General features: G+C 42.6%; 1 protein-coding gene across 3 annotated transcripts in view; it reads right to left on the reverse strand.

Moving 5' to 3' along the window:
- Nucleotides 1–12,528, reverse strand: part of pcxb (pyruvate carboxylase b) — a 265,171-nt gene that overhangs the window by 169,320 nt on the left and 83,323 nt on the right. The window lies entirely within an intron of this gene.

Genomic DNA, 12,528 nt, shown 5'->3' on the forward strand with positions numbered 1-12,528 from the left:
ACCAGTACCGATACGTCTGTGAAAGGCTCATATCGCCAGATTTTTATCAGCCAACCGATAATTCGGTCGGTCTGCAGCTCATGTTAAAGAACAATGACCACAGTGGAGGTCTCCTCCTCCCGTCATTCCTCTCAATATCCCCATCTTTTGATCGCCCTTGTCTCTTTTCCACCTCTTGCCATTTCTTCCCATGACTCCCCCCCTCCCTCCTTTTCTCTCTCCCCCTCCCTCCCCCTGTGTCTGTCCATTCTTTTCTTCTCTGCCTTCACTCTTCACAGGGCTCTTCATTTCACCGGAACGATGGATGAGAGGCTGAGGCCATCTGCAAGAGCTGATAAAACCACGCACGCACACACACGCACACACACACGCACACGCACACACAGAGAGATCCTGACATACATAGAGATGCAGAAACAAGGAGATAAACAAATACAGAAATGCAGATGCATTACTAAACCTGTAAAGACACACACAGCTCGAGAACACACCAATCCGCAGACACACTCCAGTGAACACACACTGGAAGTGTTAACACAGCATTAGACACAAAAAGACACAATCCCCACTTCAGCCAGCGAGTAGTTATGTAGGACACATGTGCCGACACCTCTTAGACATATTCTGCATGCCAAGAGGGAGAGAAAAGAAAAGCAAAAAAGGGAGAAGTTGAGATGAAAGGAGACGCAAGGAAAAAAAATCAACTAGATGAGAACTGGAATGAAAATGAGCTGAAAAGAGCTGAGGAGATTTGGCGGGAAGGAGGGAGGGAGTCTGTAAAGACGTGCAAGAGATGGAACGTGGTGAGGAGGAGTGGGTGATGAAGATGCAGAAAGGAGGAGAGGCGGGATGAAAAACGATGGATGGACACCAACAGCCTGGAGGAGAGATTATGCAAAGAGAGATGAGAAGGAGAGATGAGGTGAAGGGAAAGTTGAGGAGTTAGTCAGCACGTTGGAAGGTGATGCTGCAGAGCTTCAGTGAAAATACAGAGGAACTTCCTCCACCAGCGTTAAACAACAGCCCCGAGGCAACAGTGGCTTCCACATGCAGAAAACACACAGAGGTAGATTTGCATACATAGAGGAGTTAACTGCTTTTGTGTCTGTGGGACCACACAATGCTCATTAGCAGCACACACACAGTTTATACTCCACGCACCCATCCAACCATTAATAATATATTATATCCCAATTAAGCTAAATGATAACTGACGAGTATCATGGTCTTTGGGGAATCAGTGGCCTATCCCAGCCACATTTCTGTTGTACTGGCCCAACCAGACAAGGCATGGTTAAACGAGTCAAACACAATCAACCTACTAATTCCACAAAGTCTTGTCTGTCTGTCACTTGAATCTTCTAGGTACTCAGATAAACAACAGCAGCAGTCCAAGACAACATTTATAGTATCAAATCCTCTTCAGCAAATAACATGTTACTACAATGCTTCGTATCGAGCTGAATCACGAGCCTCTATTTTGAAAAGGTGAGCACTTCGGTTGGAAGATTGTCTGAAAATAGACAATCTGATTGTGTGAAATAGCCGGCATGTAAAAAAAAAAAAAAATTCCGTAAATTATTCAAACTTGTACATAAGCCACACAAGTGAACAGTAATACGGCAAATTCGGTTTCATTTAAAAACATTGACTATAAAATGCAAAAATAATGAGTCTGGTTGAGGTCACTTTTATAGTTTTATAGTTTCAGAAAGAAACCTGCATCCAGCATTACCACCAGCAGAGCTCCCTGTCCATTCCAAACAGGCAGGTTTACGCTAGGTAACTATAATCTTTCTCAACCATCACACAGACCACCGGCTAATGTGCAAGCCGGTGCATTGACCGACTGCAGCTCCCGCCTCCATTCAGAAGGAAAGGCGCGCTTGTGGCACCTGTCATACTAATGCAAGGGTCATTTACAATGGCAGCCCCTGATAATAATCCAGGAGGTCCTTTATCAGCGGCCTGGCTTTCTATTAACATGCAGAGAGTCACTCGTCAGCAGGTCCAACTGAGCGGCCACGTTCTCAGAGGAAACGCGCTGCCGCCGCCGCCGCCACTAACACCAATTAAAAGTTGTGATTTGCCGAAGAAAATGAGGTCAGATTCATGTTGTGATTAGACAGGCTTTTATGCTGCCTTGGCAACGGAGGGTCACAGAATCTGAAATGGGCCTCGAGAGAAATTAATTTAAATGAACTAACTTGGTTGGTTTGCTGGTACAAAGTACTGCTGTGGCATATTTAAAGGACTGTGCTGCACAATATATGGATTTTATAGAATTAGTATCCCATAGTTTCTAATCTTATATCTTTGAATGTGGAAGCATATCAAGTGACTTTACATGTCATTATTTAAGACTAAAACTAGCATTTTTCGCCTCTTATCTTAAACACTAGCAATGCTTGATATGGAGATTTACGACTATCTTAAACAAGTGTAGGTGCCATTTCTCATTTCACACCATTTTAAATTTTTTCAGTCTGATCTTATCTTGTCATCATCTCTCTCGCTCACTCTCTCTCTATCTGTACCCGTCTTTTACACAGAACATCTTCGACAAGAGAGAAGGATTCTGCAGGACTGTGATAAACAAAATGCAGTGAATCAAGTAAAGTAACAAGTAACAAGTCTCATTTAATCTTCACATCTAAGTAGTTCTACCTGATTTCAGTCTTTTTAAAATACAGCTGAAAGTTATTCTCAGAGGATGATTTGATGTCCAGTTGAAGAACATCCTGGATTGAAGCTTGTTTGGTGACCTCAGGTTACTCAGTTACTTCCTCCCTCCAACCAGCCACCTTGTATCACACTCCTATTCAATAAAACACTTACAGATACACATCTCAGAGGATGGTTTCAAAACCAAGCACAGCCATTCTGCATACTGTGCGAAATAAAAGGCAGAGTCGCAAAAAAGGCAAACCCTCGCTAATGTACAAAGGAGCTGATTAAAGCCGACACACGCGCAAAGTGCAGACACGGGAACTCACTAATTTATCCATTCCATGCTGAACTTTAACATGTGAACGTATACAGGCATTTATTCCTCCACTCACACAAAACACAAGTGAAACGACTGGAAGGGAAGAATTGCAGGATAAACAGTAAATACCTCTTGAAAATGCAGACATGAACCCTGAAGATATGAGCACAGGGCAGACGGATAGAAATACAACAGACGAGGGAGAGGGGAAAAGACGGAGGAAATTGGAGACAGGTAGGAAAACAAAAGAAAATGATAAATAGGGCGGTGTAGGCAAAAGAAAAGAGGTATATTTTGAAAAGAGGAAATGGGGGACCAGGTGTATATAAAGAGATGGAGGGAGAGAATGGAGGAATCCGATTTGGAAATAAACGAGTTAGGGAGAGCGAGCAGGATGGAGGAATGGGGGACAAATAAGGAGAAGATTTCCGTGGAGAGTCATGGAAGGAGGGAGGAATGAGAGAGAGGGGAAGGATGTAAGAAGGGGAGACAATAGGAGATGTACAAATAAATAGAAAGAGGAGGGGGATTTGAAACAAGAACGTAAAAAATGAGATGAAAGGGGGGAAAAAAAGAGCAGAAATTGAAGAGAGACAAGCAGAAACAAATCAGCGGCATGAGAGAGAGAGAGAGGTGAGGAGAAAAGAGAGGTAGATATCAGGGAGGAGAGAGAAAGAGGCCAAACAGACAATAACGTGAAAACGTGAAAAGAATGAAGCTGCAGAAACAAATCAACTAACACGGCGGAGGGAGGGACGCCACGAGAAAGGTGCACGAGGGAAAGGCACAGAAGTGACACAGAGAGAAATAGTTTATAATAACTACAAAGAAGGCGAGAGCGCACAGAGGAAAATATGAAATGGAAGAGGATAGATTGGAAAGATAGCGACAGAACAGTGCAAATAGGGGAAGAATGATAAATGAGAAGAGCGGGGGGGGGGGGAGAGGAGAGAGCAGATTGGCTTGAAAAACAACATTAACGAACATGGAGAGAACAGGAAGCGGCTTGTTACAGACGACACCTGTAAGCACGCAGTCACACACACACACACACACACACACACACACACACACACACCTACATGCATGTACAATCCTCCCACACACACACACACACCAAGCCAACATACATAAACATGGACACAGGAGGAAATTGATAGTGAGGAGGCCTGATGGAAATTCTCGGGAGAAGAAGGTGAGAGGTGGAAAAAAGAGACGTAGAGGCCGACAGAGTTGCTCTATAGAAGGAAATAGGGCATTACAGTACATGGAGTTATCCTGAGAGAGGAAATATAGGCGGAGATGTACATGAAAACAACATTGTGTTTTCTCTGTGGTTGTGAACAGGACGCTTTCTGAATTCATCACCACAGAGACGGGGACAGTGCAGACGTCTTAAATGTTAAAAAGGAAAACGGTTTCAGGGACGTGTTAGAGGAGTATAACTTGCAAAAGGACAAAGGGTTTAAAGACTCAGCAGAGTGAACTGAGCCAAGGTGATTTTTTAAGTTAGATAGTTAGGATGCATATTAAGTCGTAAATGCTGCATTTCCTTTTCAAGCCTGGGCTTAATATGAGTCTTCCTATGAGAAATGGAAGTGGACGTATGGAAATAAAAGGGAAAAGTGCTGCAGAAATGACCTTCGAGCTGTTGTTTTTTTTAGCCTTTAAGAAATAATACACAGCCATCTGTCTAAAGTCAACATTAACTATTACAACTTCTGCAACAACTTCTGATGCAGGGCAACCTCTCCGTGCAACACATGGAAAATATGCAAATCAAAAGACCTAGAATATAAATATATTTTTACTGAGTAAAACTAATGAATAAAGTAAACTAATTAACTAATATGCGTTTGTCTAACATTATGATTATTAGGTAGGTTGAATTGTAATGTACTGAAGCTGTGTATCACACTTGTTTTTGTTTTCTTGAGGTCCAAAATGTGTCAGTAACATTCACAACAATATTGAACAGCAAATCATCGTTGGAAAGTAAAGCTGTAGATCATCACAAAGAGCTCCTGTTGGCTCTTCTATTAATAGGCCCTAACATTTCTCTTAACCTTTCATAATGTCAGCAGTTAAAAGCTGCCCGGTGGTAGGTGTACGTTCTGAGTTATATCTTCGGATAGTAAATGACCTGTCTGGTGCATTAGGTTTGTACTTAGTTACAGTGCTAGAACAAGGCTTGGTTTGAACCTTTTCATAGCAGGTAATCATTAGGTCTCACTACTGAGTTGTGCATCACTGCAAGTGAATGAACACTGAGTCACCAGCGTGCAACAGCCTGTAGATGCTCTTACGATTGTGCAACTTTTAATTCATCCTTTGTTTTCTAACTTAACTTAAGTGGTGCTTGAAAATGTAAATGATTTGCCCCATTTTCTTTTCTGTTATATTCCTCTGTGACTCGTATCCATTAACAAACCTGTTTCCCGGCAGGAATTATTCAACTTGTCTTTAATATTCCAAACGCTCATATAGGCAATAATTACTACTCACCACTGGAAAGAGCTGCGTGTCACTGCAAGTGAGTGAAGACCCAGTAACGCAACGATCCCCGGAATCTATAGCATTGATCTCGGGTGCTAGTTGGGATTTGCTTCACAACCCATAGTACCAAGGAGCGGTTTAACTGCAAATCAGGAGTGTTACGGAGCATTTCAGTATGTGCACTCTTGCATGTTTCCCAATTTTCAATAAGCTGTGGCCTTTGAATGATAATAGATTTCAAGCCTCCTGAATGAGCTGCAGCCAAAAGGAGGAAAAACTGGCCTCAACATCTTGACCCTTAGTGGCAAAGCAATTGGGAAAAGACAAAAACCACAAACACCAAACATTTCTCAGCAAACTCCGAGTGGTGATTAAAATGTTAACGATTTCTCTGCAAGTTGTGTATTGTTAGTACTATTGTTTTTCTGGCTATTTGATGAATGAAATATCAGGGATATGACAACATGCCAAGAGTGGTGGGGGGGGGAATGGACGGGCATCAGACAGGCAGAGAATTGGGAAAAAAGAAAGTCAGGCAGTAATTGGACAATACCACAAAATACATGAGCAGCAAATTGAGTGCACTAATGGAGGAAAGGGAGAAATGTCACTCGCTAATTTGAGCTCATAATTACCGTGGCAATGAGTGGCAGATATGGAGTTGGGAGGGGGGGTAAATGTATCGCACTCAAAAAAATAGATGAAATTTGACCAGGAATTATGTGGAGAGAAAGAAAAAAAAAGGATGGCTACACTCAGAGATACATAAAGAACACAATGGTTCTGTCCTCTGTCACACACCAGCTCCCACTCCGTAGAAATACACACACACACACACACGGCAAGATTAAGTCTGCTCACGTTGAAGGCTCTCCACGCATGACCTTCTCAAGGTCAAAGGTGCTTTCTCGGGAAATTATACCCTGTACGACTGTGTAAGTTGGTACCTGCGGTGCTGGTGGTTTGCCCTCCTGCAGGTGTGTGTTCCTGGTGTTCTAACACCTGGTCAGGGGTCCTGGGTGTAACCAGAGTTAACAAGGCGGCATGTGAATAGTGTGCGTCCCTCTAGCTCTACATTCCTAGTTTCTATGTATTTGCAACGTATTAAAAGTTTGCTTTCACACCGGCAGTTTTTTTTTTACTTAGTTCAGACCAAAAGAAAATGATATACTACTGGCATTTACACACAAAAAAAATCCAACTCATTTGAGATAAGTCAATTGCCTGTGAAACTGCAGCACCGGAGGACGCCATTCTTTGCGTTCTTGCGGTAGAAATCTTGGAAGTAGACGACAGGGCTTTGAATATGCATTTAACACTTCAAAATACACTTGATGTAACGGTCTCTGCCTTTGCCATCTTGAATTCACACGAACACCGAGCAGAAGCTGCTGCCTTTGTAGGAAACTGAAAAGTGAATTTTTAATACGGTGGCGTTGTTATACAGATCACTGCCGATTGGGCTACACCTCCAACACACCCACCAAACGAGAGAAAAGGTACCTCGCTGTTCTGCACAGCGAAGAGGAAACGTGCTGTTCAACCCAGAAACAGTAGCAAACCGTTTAGAGAAAATTGGGGGTATTGCGATGTCACATGACATCTCGATGATGCAGAAGTAACGGCCACGACTGACAAGTAGCTTCAAGAGCAGGTTCTTCTACAAGGAGATGAGGCTTTTTAAAATGTTTTGCTATCACGAGAAACCTATATAACACGAGAGGAAAGAGAAAAACAGACAAAACATAATATGTTGACTTCACTCTGTAATCTGGATAAAATTCCTCTGCACTAGAGGTTAGAACTCTCGCCTTGTTTCCATTTTTACACAGAAATGAAAACTTGAGCACAAAACAATCCAAGGTCATTCCCCGACCAATTACATAGGTGACTGACGGCTGTGTTAATGGAAATGAAGAAAATGAAAGATAATGGCGACAAATCACGGCGCCGTCAATAGGAACCAACATGGGGTGCAGGATGTTTATGGTGTGCAAATGAAGGTGTTTACGAAGCAAGACAAACACACTTCCTCTAATTAGGACTCAGCCTATTTTCAGACTCTGAATATTCTTCGGAGGATGGCGCACAGACTCACACACACACACACACACACCAGAATTGACAAGCTTGCATACCCATACACACGCACAGCGGCATCGTAAAACGTATTAGCAACACGTTGAGTGACGCATGCAAATGTATTTTAATGAAAGAAACAAACAGGAGAGAGATGCACGGTGGGGTGCGATGGAGGAAACGGAAAGACAGATTGATGTTATGCTTGTCGACAGATTCAGGGGAAGAAGAGACAACTGATTTATGAGATGAATTATAGAGTGACAGTTCCTTTTCTGATATTCACATTTGCATAGATAAGGAAATGAAAGGGAGGAGAAGACGAAGAAGCCGAGGTCTTGTGGCTCCCTCCAGGCTACCAATGCAGCCAGAGTGTTTCCTTACATCTGGAACCACATGTCCGCTGAATAGCAGATTGGTGTTAAGGAGGAAAGGGAAAAGAGGAGGTGAAGTGGGGAGAGGGAAAAGGAAGAAGTGAAATAAGGTGCTGAGGTGGATAAAAGGAAGAGCAGGACTTGGAGTTTGTTCTCTGCTGTGTTTTTTTGGAGACGGTTGGTGGAAGAAGGAGAGAAGAAATACGAAGAAGAAGATATGAGGGAAATGTGGAGACAAGGTCATAATAGATGAGAAATCGGGAGAAAGAACACAGGTAGGAAACGCAGAGGTTTGTAAGGATGGAAAGTTAAAGAAGAGAGTGAAGGAGGACGGAGGGGAAGATTGTCAGCCATGATGGAGTGATACAGTGCAGATAAATGGAGATATGTGAAAAGAGATATAGATGCTGAGACAAAAGGGGGATTGCGGTTCTTTTATCGATGCTATCAGATATAAATCTCACACACTCTCCTTATTCACCCCTTCACTTCTCCATTGAAATATCAGACCCCCCCCCCCTCATGTTTTCCCTGCAGTTTACAACAAAAGCCTTTTTCCCCCTCTTTACTTTAGGATTTTGGGGGGATTCAGCAGATTGTCATGATCCACGTAACACACTGTGGGAATAAAGGCTTTTCCTCCGGTGCTGCTTGGTATCTGCGTCACATCTCGCAAAGGTAAACTGATCGCAGAGCTCGCCCGTCAAAAGGCCGGCGGACGCATCGAATGTGACGAGTGGCTGCTGAAGAAAAAATAGATTAAAATACAAAATGTCAAGGTGCCGCATTAATACTCTTCCCTCCCCCCCTTCCCTCTCCGCTCGCTTGATCCCGAACTGTGCAGTCCATCCCTCCCTGTCCTGTTGACAGGGGCCGCCGCCGCTACCCTCGTGCTATGACATCCATCATTCCTCGTCCTCGTTACCTTGTCTCTTCTTCCATCCGCTATCCCTCGCTTCAAATCCAAGACTCATCTTATACATGTATATCCCTTTTCTCCCTGTCTTCTTCTAAATAAACATGTTTTTTGCACGGTGGTTCACATGCCAAAGTGTTACATCTTTTTAGAGCCTCAGTGATAAACCAAGCCAAGCTAATACCCTAAATAAATGTTTTTTCCATATAAAGAAGTCATGAACAATATCAGCGACTTCTTAGTTAAGATATCCTAATATGATTTCATACCATGTGCCAATCTTTCTCTAGTAATTAGCTTCCTTACACTCACACTGCTGCCAATTAAAAACAGCTCATTTCCTCATGTCAGCATTGCGTGAAGCTAAATTTAAAATGCATATACATTTTTAATCAAACTTAATTTTTAAACACGGCTTTCTAGTGCAAATCATAAATATATTTATTTCATTATATTTGTTTAACCTAATACTGAACCAATATTTAACTTTTTGTTGTGAAAATATCGATAGAACTGTTAAACATGAAATGAGCCCATATGAGGACGACTGCTTCTCCTGTCCGTCATTTCTCACTGCGTCACTCAGCTGCTGACCTTGTCACAGCCCTTTCCTCATAATTTATTCATCTGTCCCTCAAACATGGTATTCCTCCGTCCATGCTTTTCTGTGTCGACTGTGTTTGGCTCATTCATAATGCATGGCGATTTTTGGGTGGGTTGGGGGGTAGAGCAGGGTTCTCTCTGTGTTGACCTGTTTCAGATCTCAGCTGCCCGGCTAAAATGTAGAGGAGCGATAGGGGTCAGATGGGAATAGGGAGAGAATGATGTGGGGAAATATCTATATATTTTATATTTTCAAGACAAGTGGTAAGTGGGGGGTTGGGGGGGGGAGTGGAGCTGCAGTCAGATTCACTTCTACAGTTTCAGTTGGTGTGTTACTGTGAGGTCTGGGTTTTATCGCTGCCACATTTTGTGCCAAAGGACAGAGAACCTGTTAGATGGGAACCAATGGGGTTGAGCCATTTGCCATTTGAATGCAAGAAGATACAGATTATCTGAAGATCTGCTAAGTTTTGAGGTTTCTTTCTTTCTCCCCTCGAGTAACGCAGCCAATTAAGTATTTATTTATCTTTAATTATGCTGATTAACATTAACGTTCACGTGATAGCTGCGTGTTGTTTGCTCTTAGAGATTGTTCAAGCTAATTAAATGTGAATTTGACATCTTGTAGCTGAATGATGCAAGATATATTCTATGTTGAGAGTTTAGTGGATTTAGTCTCATTTGATGATTTTTGTACTTTATTTCATTTTCTTCTGATGGCTTTTTGAAGGCAAGTTCATGGAAGTTAATGCCTGTAACCAAATAAAGGCCTCGTGTTTGTGTTTTAACAAGATGGGAGATTCAGGAAGCGGAGGAGAAAAGACAGTCCTTGAAGAGAAAAGGTCACGAGCTATTCCATGGTTACTCCTCCCCGAGAGAAGCACCATATAATGCACTTGGTGATTTTCACAGTGACACGTAATGCACCCTGTACGTGAGAATGCCACATAATGAGGATGTTTGAATTGCAAGGCTGACATGTTTGCTGCTGAGTTGAATGTCAGGTAAATGCCTCATCCCAACGTGGTGGTATATCCAGGTTAATGTTAAGAAAGAAAAAAGAAAAAGCCTTCTAGTGTGGTTATTGAGCGACACGAACTGTTAAACTGAAACAACTGCCCCCGGGAGATGAATTAATGGACTCAAATTCAGGTGAAATAAATCCACCTGCACAATACGACCGTTCGTTTCTCGCACCTCGCCCAGAGACAGATGATTTGTTTGATTGGAAAGCCACTGGTGCACGTCGAATTCAATCACACGCAGAGACTCCAAAATCACTGCGTTAGTCACTAGGCAGCAGAGGCAGTATTTTATTCCCAGCATTCATGACAAGCAGCGAGGAGGGGGGGGGGGCACACTGAGAAAGCAGAGGGTCTCCGGGAATTTATAGTTTTGAAATAAATTGCAGTAACTTTGACATGCAGATAATAATATCATAACACTGATCGGCTTCCCCTGTCTCCTCCCATGTGCTGCTGAGCTGTAGATTTCTGACAGGATACTGAAGGAGGCTGTGCACATCACACTATACTCCGTTTTTTTGTTTTTTTTTTAGCTTCACTGCTCGAGAAATTCACATTTATTCCCTGAAGCGGTTTCCTCCCACGTTTGGCAGAGTCTCAGCTACAAACCAAACAAAACCCAGCCGTGGTCGTTGGACCCCCAAAGCTTTTAAAACCCACCACGCTCTGCAGAGGTCAAACCCACCATTACCTCGTGGCATTATCTTTAACACATGGTTTGATTTGTTTGGATTCTGTTAAATAGCGGTTTTATGCTCATTACACCTCTTGTTTTAATTCTAATCAGCCATTTTTATTGATTCAAACTGCCTTTCATTACCATTTAATTATTTGTAAAGCGCTTTGTGACACTGTTAAGGCCGATAAAAAAGCTGTGAGGGAATCAGCAAAAACAAACTCATTAAAGAAAAGGAGCGGGTGGGGAGAACGGTAGAGGAAAAATAGAGCAATAAATGAGGGGTGGACGGGTGTAGAGAGTAGGGCGAAGGGCAAAAAGGACCTGACAGCAAAAAGCATCCAGGGAGCAGACCTCATCAGCTAGAGAGAGATCTGCGGAGACACGATGAGCAAAGGCATGTATGGTGTGTAGATCTACAGGATGAGCCTGTGGATGGATACGCAGAGCACTCATATGGTGACCTCTGTGTCTACTCATGTGTGAGCACTGTCAAAGGAAATCACTGGTCCTCTCGCCGAAAAGGCACGTGGAGACACACACACACACACACACACACACACACACACACACACACAGGAAAAAGAAATTGAACACACACACACACGTATAAAGATACACCCTTCTCGTAGTGAGATAACGATGGACACACACGGGGAAATCATGTCATCCCACTCACAAGATCTCATATGGCAACGTACGTTTATAATTGCAGCACTGGAAGCCACTATATGGATCAGTGTGACAGACCTATAATTCAAGTGCTGGTTGATCTCTGCAGCTGTGACTGCGCGCGCATGCGCACACGCACACGCACACACTTTGCTGCATTCATAGACCCCAATGTCAAATGCAGTTAAAAATTGGTAAAATAGACTTTAATGGGATGCCATGTTTATTTGTGTATATGACATATGGACTTAATGGAAACCCCCTACACTCCCTGTGTTTAGAATTGTCTAAATATTAGAAGCATTAAGTTAAATGTGTGTGGTTGGAATCTGGTGGACAGTAGCCTGGAATGTGTAAATGCACCATGTAGATGATACAGAAAAGTTGAATTTCAAGTTGTCTGTTAGTTAATGATGGCAAATAGAAAAGACAGTTACTCAGAGAAAACCTGGGAAATGAAGAAAACTGCAGCTTATATAATTCACCAATAAAATGTTTGCCTGTTAAAACGTGTTACTTCAATTGATGTACGATGTAGAATGGGTGGATTGAGCTGTCAATTACATATGATGAATCTTGAAGACGTTCACAATCTACTTTTCAAGCAAATCATAAAAATTGACATTTAATGTGACATTTACACAGAACGTCGATTGACGCCGCGTTCACGAACCAACAGCTAAATTGCCAACAACCTG

This window comes from Hippoglossus stenolepis, chromosome 23 (assembly GCF_022539355.2).
Source record: "Hippoglossus stenolepis isolate QCI-W04-F060 chromosome 23, HSTE1.2, whole genome shotgun sequence".
NCBI classification, from domain to species: Eukaryota; Metazoa; Chordata; class Actinopteri; order Pleuronectiformes; family Pleuronectidae; genus Hippoglossus; species Hippoglossus stenolepis.